The sequence below is a fragment of the Struthio camelus genome, chromosome 2, assembly GCF_040807025.1.
Source record: "Struthio camelus isolate bStrCam1 chromosome 2, bStrCam1.hap1, whole genome shotgun sequence".
Taxonomy (NCBI): domain Eukaryota; kingdom Metazoa; phylum Chordata; class Aves; order Struthioniformes; family Struthionidae; genus Struthio; species Struthio camelus.
In genome coordinates, this window is record NC_090943.1 from 41639439 (window position 1) to 41652476 (window position 13038).

General features: G+C 35.4%; 1 protein-coding gene across 16 annotated transcripts in view; it reads right to left on the minus strand.

Moving 5' to 3' along the window:
- Nucleotides 1–13038, minus strand: part of TBC1D5 (TBC1 domain family member 5) — a 328685-nt gene that overhangs the window by 249892 nt on the left and 65755 nt on the right. The window contains exon 1 of one of the 16 annotated variants that reach the window (XM_068935350.1): nt 12806–12810. The exons of the other annotated variants lie outside the window; for them this stretch is intronic. The gene's annotated coding sequence lies outside the window, so the exon portion shown is untranslated. Of the gene's footprint in view, nt 1–12805; nt 12811–13038 lie in introns of those variants that run through there. 16 annotated transcript variants of the gene reach the window in all.

Consider the following 13038-nt stretch of genomic DNA (forward strand, 5'->3'; position numbering starts at 1 on the left):
TATAGTACCATATTCTCATACATTTACTGGCATAATGCATCTGTTAGAATTGCAATTGCATACCCTGAACACTATTTTAAAAACTCCTCAATACTAACAGTCTGCTAGAAATATTGTTATCCCTCTTCTTCCAGAACACATCGTCTACTTCTTGCAGCCTTTTATCTTCCTACTGAACATGCTGGATTTTACAAAATAAAGAAAAACAAACCGCAAAACAGAAAGCTACAAGGTTTCAAGGAATATGAAAGCTATCAAGCTAGAGAAGGGGAGGGTTGTACTGAAATAATAGTCTGAAAATTTACAGAGGACTATAGGTCTTTATTTTTCAACATTTCCTCTTACTGTATGTTAGACTGCCTTCATTTTCTGAGAAGTTAACTTTTCACTCTCTGGTGGTGGTTAATTAGAATACAAACTGCACATATGTCTGTTTCTTTACGTGGACAGAAATTATGTAATTATTCAAATTACATCAGAATTTATATTCAGAAAACGGGCTGTCAATCAGAAGTGTCTTTTTTATAAAATGACAAAATAACTGTATCAAGAGCAGATGAATTCTAGCATGAATATCCACTTAAAAAATTCTCTCTTCAGTTAACACATTCTCAACATTTTAGTTGCTGATCCTGGGCTACCCTCTACTAATAGGCCGTAGAAAAGGGGTTTTCCACCACAGACAAGGTAAGAGAACTAAAAGAGACCAAAGCGAAAAATAGGGTATGTAAGAAAATAAAAGGCTTGACTGTGGTTGCATTTTAAAATTTTAGCCTCCCAGTAGCACATCACTAGTCTAAAAAAAAGTTTTCCATATACTTAGAGTCAGTTACATGGAATACTCTCCTTGAATCTTTGGATTCTACCTGTTCTGTTGGCAGTGTCTTTTTCAGGAGCTTGCTTACAGCAGCTCCATAGATGTTACAACCTAGGACAGAAACACCCTCGAGTATAGGTAGAGCTTTAGAATTCCACCTAAACTAAAAGTTATTTTTCTAGTGCTATCCACGTAGGAGTTGAATAAATGTTCTGAAATACAGAAACAGACATACACATACATATGCACGTATAAAAGTTATTGTCAGTGTATAAGTTACTACTATCCTGAGACTGAAATAATTTATGTAACATCTGTTTTCATATTTTTTCTAATTTTTTCTAATTAACATGCATATTTAACGCATAAATGCTCAGACCACCTATTTTTCTGCTGATTTTGTCCCCTTCATAAGTCATGTGCTCCTGTGGGGTGCTCAGCATAGATGAAGCGTAAAATTTGGTTGAAGGAGTATTGGGTGAATAGTAAACAAAGTATTTCAGACTTATCCAAAAGAAGAAGAAAAAAGTCGTGCTGAAATGGGTTATAATACAAAAATAAAGGGGCTTTCCCAAAAAACACAGCCTTCTCTTAATGCATTAGTCACAGAATGATAATGACCGCCACCCCTTCCCAAGACATTAAGTCAAGGAAGAGCTTAAGGCTCCAAACTTTTGGCATCTCTAATTTCAGCTTGTATGTAAAAGCATGGGAGTAGAACTCTGAGTTGGTGCAATTCAGATTTTAGAAATACAAGATGACATAGGTTGTTTTTTTTTTAATTCCTCATTGACAATGTTTAAAACATTAATTTGATGTTAGACATTACAAAGCACTGAAAGTCGGCTCTATAAGAATCAGATCTAAAAACAGAATAATAAAAATAAATATTACCTTCTATTCTTCACCCAATACTATATTGTTAAAGTTATGTTAAGAATCTAAAACACTGAGGAGAAAAACAAAAAAATCAGAGGAGCAGAGCAGAATTTATCTTTTTACATTTACAGAACCTAGGGGGGGGGGGGGAAACAGTGTATGTTTACACAGTCATGTTCTTCCTCAGCAAGCCTCAGAACTGTGAATGTCTTCGTGTCTCTTTTTCCCCACCATCTTGTCCCTTCCCTTTTTGCATATATTAGAAATGTTCATCAGTTGCCCCTCCCCCCATCCCCCCTTTTTTTTTTTTTAAACAGTAATATTTTTATTTCAATGATGATACGGAGAACTCTGGCCAGAAATCTAAAAGGAAGAGTAACAAAAACACACGCCATTCTTTTTTGGATACATTCTACATACACAGTGTTACTGTTGTACGTCATGCATATTTGTATGAATTTAAAATCCATAATACAATGCAAAGCAAAATAAGAGGTGGAGAAGGAAGAAGTCTGCTCATCCCTACAGACTACATGACTTGTCCATCCAAACTTGAACAGACCTGTTTGCGTCCTCTTAGGTCTGAAAAGTCTCTTATGCTGAACATTAAGGAGCTCCCAAGATCCGCCCAATTTAGCCATTACAAAGAAAGAGACATACTCCTCATTTGCCAGCTTACCAGTAAGCAGAAGACATGATCAGTGCCTATCACTATTAGATTTAACTATCCTCCCCCAGCAGCTTCTCCCTACAGATGTCACGAGGTGCAAAGTTAGAAAGGCAACCACACTCATAGGTTCCTTTGGTCCCAATACATCATTGACTGGCAGATGATCTAATAAGGAGCCCTGAAAGACTGCGTATCTCCCACCTCCAAAAAGTCTGCTTTTTAACTAACATGAATAGCACCACTTTTCAGAACAAGTAAAACCAGCTGCCACAAGCATTCACCTTTCTTCTCATTACTCCCCTTTGCAACCTCGGGCATGTACATATTTTAAAATAACATTAGTATAAATTTCTCATTTAGTATTAAAAAAACTAATCCTTCCTTCTCCAAATGAGAAGCTGGGCACGGTAGATTCATTTTAAAAATATTCAAACTGAAGTTGAAATAGGAATCCTCTCAGAGCGTGCTATAATCAAAATTAGTAATATGACCCCTCCATTAATATATGGATAACAGCAATTTGCCCCATTTTAATATCACAACTAAAACAAAGTGCACCTGATTAATATATAAATGCTACAATTGCACAACTACGGTTACTGTGGTCATCCCGGACTTCAGTGAAAACAAAACATGGCTCTTCGCCAGTATTTACATGGGAGAGCGTTCTATGAGCTAGGCAGACACTTGATGCAGCCAAAATCTCTGAAATCATATTTCTTCAGCATTTTGTTGATATCCTCCCTATCGAAGCACTTGGAAGCTCTCTGGAGCTTTCCAGACCTCTTCCTTTAATTTTGCATGTTCGTAACCCAAAGGATGCTCCTACCTATGATCTTTACAAATACAAATTTGCAAGAAAGGTAAACTGGGATTTATTACTGAATCGAAAACATTATTCTCACAGTCTTCCCCCAGTTACAAAGCATACCCTTGTTGCAAACTCCTCTTTTGGCTGGCCAGGCTGCTTCTTTAGTAATGGCATTAACGGAGCTTCTGGACAGCTTCTTCTCCAAGTTGGAAGGCCTATCCCTCCCTTTCCAATCCTGCTCCTTTCTCTCCCTTAAGGCTTCACCAGCAATCTCCTATTCCTTCGATGGAGCAGACTGCATTCCCTCCTGTCACCACTTCCTTTGCTTGCCAGAGTCAGAAAAAAATTTGCAAAAATTTATTATCTAGCACCTTTTAGCATCATTTCAAATTCCAGCTGCATTTGTACTGTTAGGTATAGAAAAAAAGATTTCAGTAAAGATTTCCTTCAGATGCCACACAAGTGTCATTGCATCAATGCAACCCTTCTTGGTATATTGAAGACCGCTTCCTAGGAACTTCACAGACTTTTCCCTTTGCCAGTTCTAGTAGCCCAGAGACTCAGGTTCAAAAAAAAAAACCTAGCTATAAGTGTTACAAAATAATTTAGCACATTGCTAATAAGAGAAGATGGGGTCAACACAGTTGCAGTCCTAAAATATGTGGCTGCAGTATAAAATTTCTTGCAGATAATTTTGCTTATAAGCACTGCTCCCCTTCTTGGAGTTCTCTGCAGTGCAGAACAGCAATCTCACTACTACATCCCTTTGGAAAAAGCACCATGATATCCCTTGCACAAAATAATATAGCTACGTTTTAGAAACAGAATTTTCATTGACAGGGAATCAAGTCCAAACTAACAATTTATATCTTATTAAGAAGTTTCTGACTATGAATTTAACTCAATTTTCTCTGTCAGTGACATTTATAACACTCAGGTTAGAGATTTGAAGGTAACAGCCCCCATCAACAAGGGTGCAGAAAAATCTTTGCTTTTGTTGGTCCTAGCATTGTCTGCAAGCTGGACAAAACACTGCATCCATTTTCGTGGTGAAGGCCGTGTTTGCAACCACCATAGAGAGGTGGTGAAAACGGTAAAGAGGTTTAAAAAAAAAAGGCTTTTTCTATAGAAAAAAGGTTACATGTTCAAAAACTGTAAGATCAGTCTATAAAATACTGTGAGAATATGCACATACAAAATATCTATAAAGTGAAATTAAGCTACCAAAGTATATCAGGTGGGTGAGTGCATACCAAAGTTCAAAAATATCAGGTTAAAAGGTACCAAACTAATTATATTTACTATACTAACAAAGCTATCATCCCATCTTTCTACTACCTCTTCATGAAAAGACTGAAACTGCGCACCACAGAGCACCAGTACTAAGTACTATGCTTCATCAAGACTTGACTTGACTTCTGGTCACTGTGCAATCAGTGTATATTAGGTTTACAAATGGGTATGTGAAAGCTGTGTATTTAATAATGAATGCATGACTGGTTGGTCAGGGAATCAAAGAGATTCACCTGTGTAAAATTGTAAGAAACTGCTTTGATAAGCCTTGTATTTTTCCATCTCTTAAAATGTCTTTCGTATGCTGTTTATCTTATCAAGTGTTCAAAGCAGTCTTACATGTACAAATAATAAGCCCTGAACAAAATGTCTAACCTCCAACCACAGACTTTTGAAATCTCTGATAAAGTTACTAAGACAAGCAGAGGAAAAATCACTTCACCCTCTTTAAAGATTGTCTTCATTCCTTTCTGCCTTCTCTCCATATTTACCCACATTTCTCATGGCCTCATGAGGAAAAGTGATGTCATATTCAGCCTGCTGATTCTCAGGCACCTAAAGGACTGCTTGAAACAACCTCAAACACTAGTCTTTGCCTTAGGCTCAACAGCACTTCCTGCGGTGAGCAGCGAGGTAAATGGGCCCTTGCTATAATCATCATAATAGTCATCTTTTTGGCTTCCCAAAATCCTTTCTCATAGCAGGGTAGGCTAAAGGCCTTTTTTTTTTTTTTTTGGCGCCTTTCTCAGCAAACCAGCATCCCACTGGATAAAAGACCTTGTGAAATTCACCTTCTCAAGTAACCAGTGGATGAAAGTGTCCAATAAGATCTATTTCTTCAATAAATCAGAATAGAAACAGAATACAAAAAGGTCTCATCCGAGAAAGATGGGGAATAAGTCAACTCAGTAGAGAAAGTTGGGTAAAGGATCATAAGATTGATGCTGGAAGGGAGGAAGAGCAGAAGAGAAAGTTATATTGACACTATGTGGTGGCACATTCATGCCGGAAGGATGACCTGCACTGAGCATACTATTGTCAGGTAGCTGATGGGCAAATTACTTAAAACTCTCCTAACTTTTTGTTCTTCCAATCTTAATTTTCTAAAATTAACACTTCTGAAATACTAAACATCTTCAACTTGACCTCAGTTAATGAAAGTTTGTTTTTTTTTAGCTGATATATTTTCATTGAGAAAATACATGAGGTAAAGTATAGTAAGAAAGAAGTAAGAAAACCTTTGATTATAAATGGGGATGAGATGGTAGCACTCATCCATTTTAACCTAATTTCTGTTGCAGGAAGAGACAATAAGGTCATTCAGCAAAATACCACTGTCAGTTTGTTCAAAGCCTCTGAAGGTTCTACTAAAACATGAGCACACTCTGCAAGAGACACATACTACAGTTGTATAAATTACTGAAAAGCTTGATGATACCAGCAGTTGGAAAGATGAACACACTGTAACAAAACCTGTACGTCATCATTCTTCTTTAAAAGATACTGTCCAGAAGCTTATTTTACTATCGTGCCTGCCTTTGACCGTCACATCATTCTAGTACTTTTGCTCCGACGGAGAGTGGTAACTGTTGCCCAGTATCCATTTCAACTACTACCATAATCGCGTTAGGTTCGTATTTCCTTTTCCGTGTTCTCTCCTGTGCTGATAAATTCTTTGCATTGTAAATGGGGGGGGGGGGGGGGGGGAAGGGTCTGCCTTTTGGTGAGCGGACTTAAGTACATTTATACTTGGAGACAGCACTGATAAGCTGCAGGTCCCCCAAAAAAGCATATACGAAGCTAGCATCTTTACAATGATTTACTGAAAGCAGCAGCTCGTTTTAATAAAACCATCCCAAAACATAAAATTGATTGAACCAACTGCTGTGCAGGGCATACACAACAGCTGATCAAAATCATTCAAGATTTTTATTCCCATAGAATATCTCCAGAGCTTGTAGAGTTCTTCCCAAACACAACTCACTTAGGCAAGCGGAAAAACTAAGGCTGACTCCTATCTGTAGCGATATTTGTAACCGGAAATTTAGACAAATTCAAATTAATCTCAAACAAACAAAACCAAAATAAAAACCAGATATACTTGATATTCATCAGCAGATTTCATAATGCAAAGACTACTATCTTTCCAACTGATCACTATTTAAATAATGTGTCTTGACTAACTGTATCCCAGAAAAGTTCCAAAATATATAATGCAGATTACTCTAAAGGGCACAACATTTCTACCATTTCAAAAAGTTTTAACAGACAGACTTAGAACCTAACATTTTAATACGAAAATGAACATTTTCCTTTAAAAAGATAGAAAAAGATGAAAACTTTTTTCCCAAAGGGAGAGGGTATCATTGCTAACTTTACTTTCCTTATAAATTATCACCAAAAAGGATTTATCTACTTTGTTGAGACTAAAAAAAAGTTCACCTTTACAGAGTGTGTACATGAAGCTTTGTTTGCCTTGTATAGAGTAAAGTAATTTTACGGTATTGTGTCACAATGAAGGACAAAGATAAGCCAACTGTTTAGATTCTTCTCCTTTATGTTGTGGCTTTGATCACTAACAATGCTGCGTGAACAGCCAACAGAAGGCTGACATTTCATAAAATATGCAGTGATAAAAACTAATACTGTAGCATCTGGGAGCGATATATAAAATGCAGAAATACACCTAATAACTGTGATCTTAAATTACAAGTTACTAAAAGCTAAATAAGCAGCATACCTAGAAGAAATAGCAAGACTAAGACAGGATTTTTGTGCTTTTATTCCTAAAATATATTTTAAAAAATTAATCCAAGATATGCTATCCATTATTCTTAACAATTCCTATATTCCCTTGGATCTTAAAAGCAGCCTTCTAAGAAGAGTGCTTCTTTGTCATATCATTAGGTATCAGCAAAAGCTAAACATATTATAAGCCTTCCTTGGGCTCTATTAATGCTCTAATGCTTTGTGAAATCCCATTTATTAACTCTTCTAAAATATCAATCACGCAAAATACATACAAAAACCCTTCACTGACTCTTCACTGGTATCAGAAAAGCTGAAGCTCTGCCCTGACCAAAATAAGTAAAAATCCTTCCAATATGCTGCATGTATTAAGTGGATCTAAGATTATAACTTACACTACTTTCATTTATTTACACTAAGAACATATAAGTCAGCTCACATAAAATGGAGGATTGCATCCTCAAAAGCAGTGAATCCCTAAAGAACTTACAAGTCATAGTAAATAAACAATTGCTTTTTTGCTCTTACTATGTTGCTGTAGCTAAGAAGCTAAAAACAATCCCTTGGTGCATTACAGGAAAATATATGGTAGTACTACGGACTTGAAATTATCTGCACATATGGCATTACTGGAATACCATATCCAGGCCTAGGATCTTCAATTTAAAAGTAAGTTGAAATTAAAAAGGCCCAAAAAGGAGTTACAAGAATTACTAGCAATCAGGAAAACCTTCTTGTTATTATGTGGGGGAGAGAGATTTAAGATCAATACATTTAATTTATTTATGACAAGATTAAAGATGACTTGATTGTGATCTTACTACATGATGTGATAGTCAATAACTCTTTAATCAAGCACAGAAAAGGATAATAAGATACAATTATTGAAAAGTAAAATTAGACAAATTTAGTCTAGAAATACGACAACAACTTAATTATTACATCAGGTTAGCTAAGGACATAGTGCATCTCCTTTCGTATCTTAAATAACAAACCCAAGATGAAGTAGCAATTCTGATAACAAAGAACTCAATCTTTAGCTTGTATTATGTCAAAAATAGGATAACTATATTATAAAAATGCTCTCTCCTGCACTGAAAGTAGTTTAACATTAAAGAAACTGCAATACACAATTAACTTGTAAAGATAGTTTTACAGACCAATCCCATTCTCATTTACGATTCCATGGGTCTCACACTTTTCTCCAATTACTCAGTATGACAAAATGGCTCTATCTAATGTAACATACTTGTACCTTTTCCTCATACTATTTTTATGTTATCTTCCTTTAACAGAATACATCATCTAAAAACAAGGAAACAGTGCTCTAAGTGATGCAATAGTTTTATTAACATAAACCTAGTCATCCACAGGTCTAGGTAACTTAGCAACAATATGAATCTGAAACAATTAAAAACAAAAAAACCCCAAAGCTAAATGGACTGCCCCAATCAATCTGAACATAATGGTACAATACCTTAATGGCACCATAAAATTGGTAGGACTTCCTCAGCTTAGAACTGACATCTAGAAAAATGCAAAAAGACCTAATCTTACCAAGCAAAACAATGAACTCAGCTTTTTTTCTTAGCATTAGGCCCTCATTTACTAACAGAGGTAAAAGGAGTTATGTATCAGGTGAAAAAGAATGCAAAAAAAATTCCGTATTTTGTGCCTGAAGAACTGTGAAGCATATTTTCTGTCTGAAAAAACCCATAACAGTTTTAAGTATGTGGGAGGCAATTGTCCTTGTGCTTATAATTAGAGTCTGAATTTAGGGATTTCACTGCTTAATGCACACCCACCCGCCTGTTATTCTTACCATGGTTTTTTTATGTCACTTAATGGAGATGAATACTCTTTTCCCACCTCATATTTACATCAAGGCTATTTAATTTTTTTAGGCTGCTATAATAGGTTAAACAGCAGTCTCAACATCACTCTTCATCTCCCACTGGACAACGAATGGTATTATAAGACTGAGAATAGATGAAGGCATATTTACATTCATAATGTTCTCAGCTACAACATTTATGTAAATTATGATTTTACATTTGCAAATACTATAATTCTCAGTTTCAACAAATACCTTACTACTCTTTCATCATTAACTTCCTATATATATATTTCACAGAGAGAAAATACCAATGAAAAATAAAGGAAGTGTGCACCTGCTGTGATCAGAGAGCTACAGATCTTCTATAAAAGTAAAAATGATCTTATTTCTAAATTGATTGTACAAAAAGGGAGCTGGACTACACCTCGCTATTCACTTGGAGAGCGTAAGACACAAAGGTTTGCAAGAAGGTAACTAAAACCAATTTTCGCATTGATTGCTTATATTTTAACCCTCCAAAATCAAACGACTGTATTGCAGAGGAAAATTAAGTTTTTCTTCTCCATCTGTATAAATCTTTTTTTTTTTTTTTTCTCTATTCATTGACAAAATGCCATGGAAACATTGTGTTAACTACAGAATTGCCTGTAGAGTTAAGGAACATGTTTAGAGATAGGAATGAGAAACTCTGAAATACCAAATTGCATTAGCTAAGCTAATGCTCCACCAAATGGGTGGAATGACTTTTAAAAATCCACAGAGTGGAAAAGGAACTTTTAAGTTAAGCGTAAGCATTTAACTTTCATACCCAGCTTAACATATATTCACTCACACACTTTTTCTGCACTTCATCTGAACTTTTCTGTGATTGTCCGCTGAAGTATTTACTTCATTCTTTTAATATGAAAACCTGACTCTCAAAATCCATGCTTCCTGAATTTAAAACTACCAAATGAAATTGGTCCAAATATTCTGAGTTATTTTGAAACGGGGAACTTGTTTTGTAAATGCAAATATATGTCATGAAACGGCTCTCAAACTACCATGGTCTCAGATACATACGTTATTTTTAAAGGGGTGGTTCCCTGATACCTGAGAACCACACTTGTTGCTTATGTAGGTTGCTTTTCAAGTTACTCAACATGTAATCATTAGAAGAGTGCATTTGAAATGCAAGGACTAGGAATATATTCAAAGATAAATTCTTTATGATCTTCCTGGTCACTCTTACCTTTGCATCTTCTAATAAAAATTTTGCACTATATAATAAAAACAGATCTAAAAGCGCTTCAAGTTCATCTTCCGGTTCGTCAAATGGAAAATTTATTTATGCAGATGATGAGGTAAACTCTCAAATTGTTTCTTCTGTTCAGTTCTACTTCCTTTTCCAGAATTAAATTTGAGCTAGTTATTTTCCATGTAAAGTATGAAGTTTCCTAAGATTCTCATGAATAACTGACAATAGGAAAGGCAGTACAGGGTTATGGCTGCATGGATGTGAATTATGTCTACCAGAAAAGAATTCTCTTCCCCTCAACACCCTATAAATGCTGTGAAAAGGAGACATAGGTGGTGAGACTTTAATAGCAAAACCTTTAGGGAAGTTTAGGAGACCTTCCCAAACTCAGAGTTTGTTCATACAGGAAACAGAAAGGTCAGTCCACCTCCACTCCTTAACATTCGCTGCAGGGAAAATACTGAAGCCTTAAACCAACCTCAACATTAATTACAACATTTAAAATATTCACAGGAAACAAGGTGTTGTAAACTGTATTTGAATATTGCCAAATTCTTGTATGCAATTTTTAGTGTTTCTTCCAAGAACCCTGCACAAGAATTCCTCTGTGTTTTAGGTTCTTGCATTTTAAGTTTGTGCATTAGTGAAACGGGCAAGAAAGCATCACATGACAAGAAAAGAATCAGAAGAATTACGATACCTGTATTAGTCTAACTTTCTTCTCAAAGAACCTAAGAGCACAAGGCAGATCCCTGCGTAGAGTAAAAATAACGTCTTGAATGAAGAAACTTGCAGAATACTAGCACTTTCTTCTTGAAATCAAATAGGTCATCCTTTCCATGATGGATTATAAGATAGTGTTTACTGGAACGAGGTAAGGATTTTGGATGAGAATGCGTTATATTTATATGCGAGTCTGCTAAAAAGGTATGTAAAATGCTGCAAATCCATGCAACTTTCATAGCTATAGTCTTAATGCACAAAAATAAAATTCATCCAGCATTTACACTTCATTCATCAAAATGTATTTAATATATGAAACGAACACAGATACATAATTACTTAGTAACTATTCACCTGGAGCAAAATGTCATGCTGTAAAGTGTCCTAAACTGATTCACTGAATCCTGATCAGACATAACTAGATAGTAATTCACAACTGAAATATTTTATCCACTCCCCTTGCTTCTGTCAAAATTTATATTTTATGAAGTAAAATGCCTTTTTAAAAGTTTTTAGGTTAATATCAAATAGAAGATAATCAATCACTTTTCTGCTTCCTTAAAAAAACTCCACTAAATTCCTGTTCATTTCTAGTATTTATATTTACACTGAAAAAACAAAAAATGTTAGCATGAAAGTTCATAAAAATATTCGTATGTTTGCTTAAATAGTTTCCAAAGTCTGAGTCGAAATAACTGAAAAGAAATTAAATACAATCTGTGCTTTCAAAAGCAATATGTATTAAGGGCTCCCCACCATTTACTCAGAGATGAAATAATGCTGCTTCTGGATTTTAAATTCATTAAAATCACTTTACTGTCAGATGGTATGAGCATCTCCAACCAAGAGTGTTTCGAACTACTTTTTGCTACTACCTTTTATGGGAAGAACACACACATCTAAATATGTAAGTGTTTTCTTCCTTCTTCTCCCTCCCTCTCCTCCTCCCAACAAATAAAGTTACACGAGTGAGACAACTTCTGTGAAATTCTTCTTGGCCTCCAACTTGGATACCACTACAGAATATGCCTCTAAGATTAAAAAAAAAAACAAAAAAAAACAAAAAAAACTAGATTAAGGTCCCAAAACAACATTTGAACAATTTTTATAACCATTTATAACATACAGAACTTCTTGCAAGTAATCTACAGCTTCCTTGTAAAACAACAGAAATAAGGCACGTTTCAAGATACAAGTATCCCCTTGAATGTGCTTTTATATAGCCTTAACATTGCAAGACATATGCATGCTTCTGAACAATAACAAAATCAGTCATCTATCCATTTCTGCTAAATCTAGCGTGACCATTTGTACCAAAATCAAATAGAATGCTATGCTTATTAAAAAACAGATCTTAAAGGATCAGATACACAACACTGAGAAAAATATTGCAAAAGTAGATGCCAAGTTATAACACTCCTTTAAAAACTGTCTGTAGAAACATTACGTTCTGAAAGATAGTGTTTAATATAAAGTCACACACTACACATCACTCAGTGCAACCTTGGAATAAAACCACATGAAGTTGCTCAAAAAGTTCTGAGTTTTATAAAGTTCCACACCAATTCCTTCAAATACAATAGAGCACTGACAATAAGGAATAACTTCATGTTACTTGAAATACATTTTTTTATACGTTTTATAAGTGAGTTAATTGAAAAAAAGAGCATTCAAAGTGTGGAGGGTGTTAAATTAGTAGGCAGTCGGTCATCAGAGTCACTTCCATTCAGCGTCACTCAGCTGCTTTCTGTCTAATTCCAGATGCTGGCCAATCACTAAGACAACTGTGCAATACTGCAATTTGCACTGGAGCTAAAAGACCTGCCCCTGGACTCCGACTGCCTGCGGCTGGTGACGAAGCAGAGGGTGGTTGTTAACTTCATTTAGTACATGCTCCGATATTTAAATCGATGTTACTGTTAAAAAACCAAATGCACTAAAATCCTGTGAACTACCTTAAGAAATTGTCCTAGCAGTAAAGTATTCTCCAACTACCCTAGAGTATTCCTTGGGGAGGGGGCAA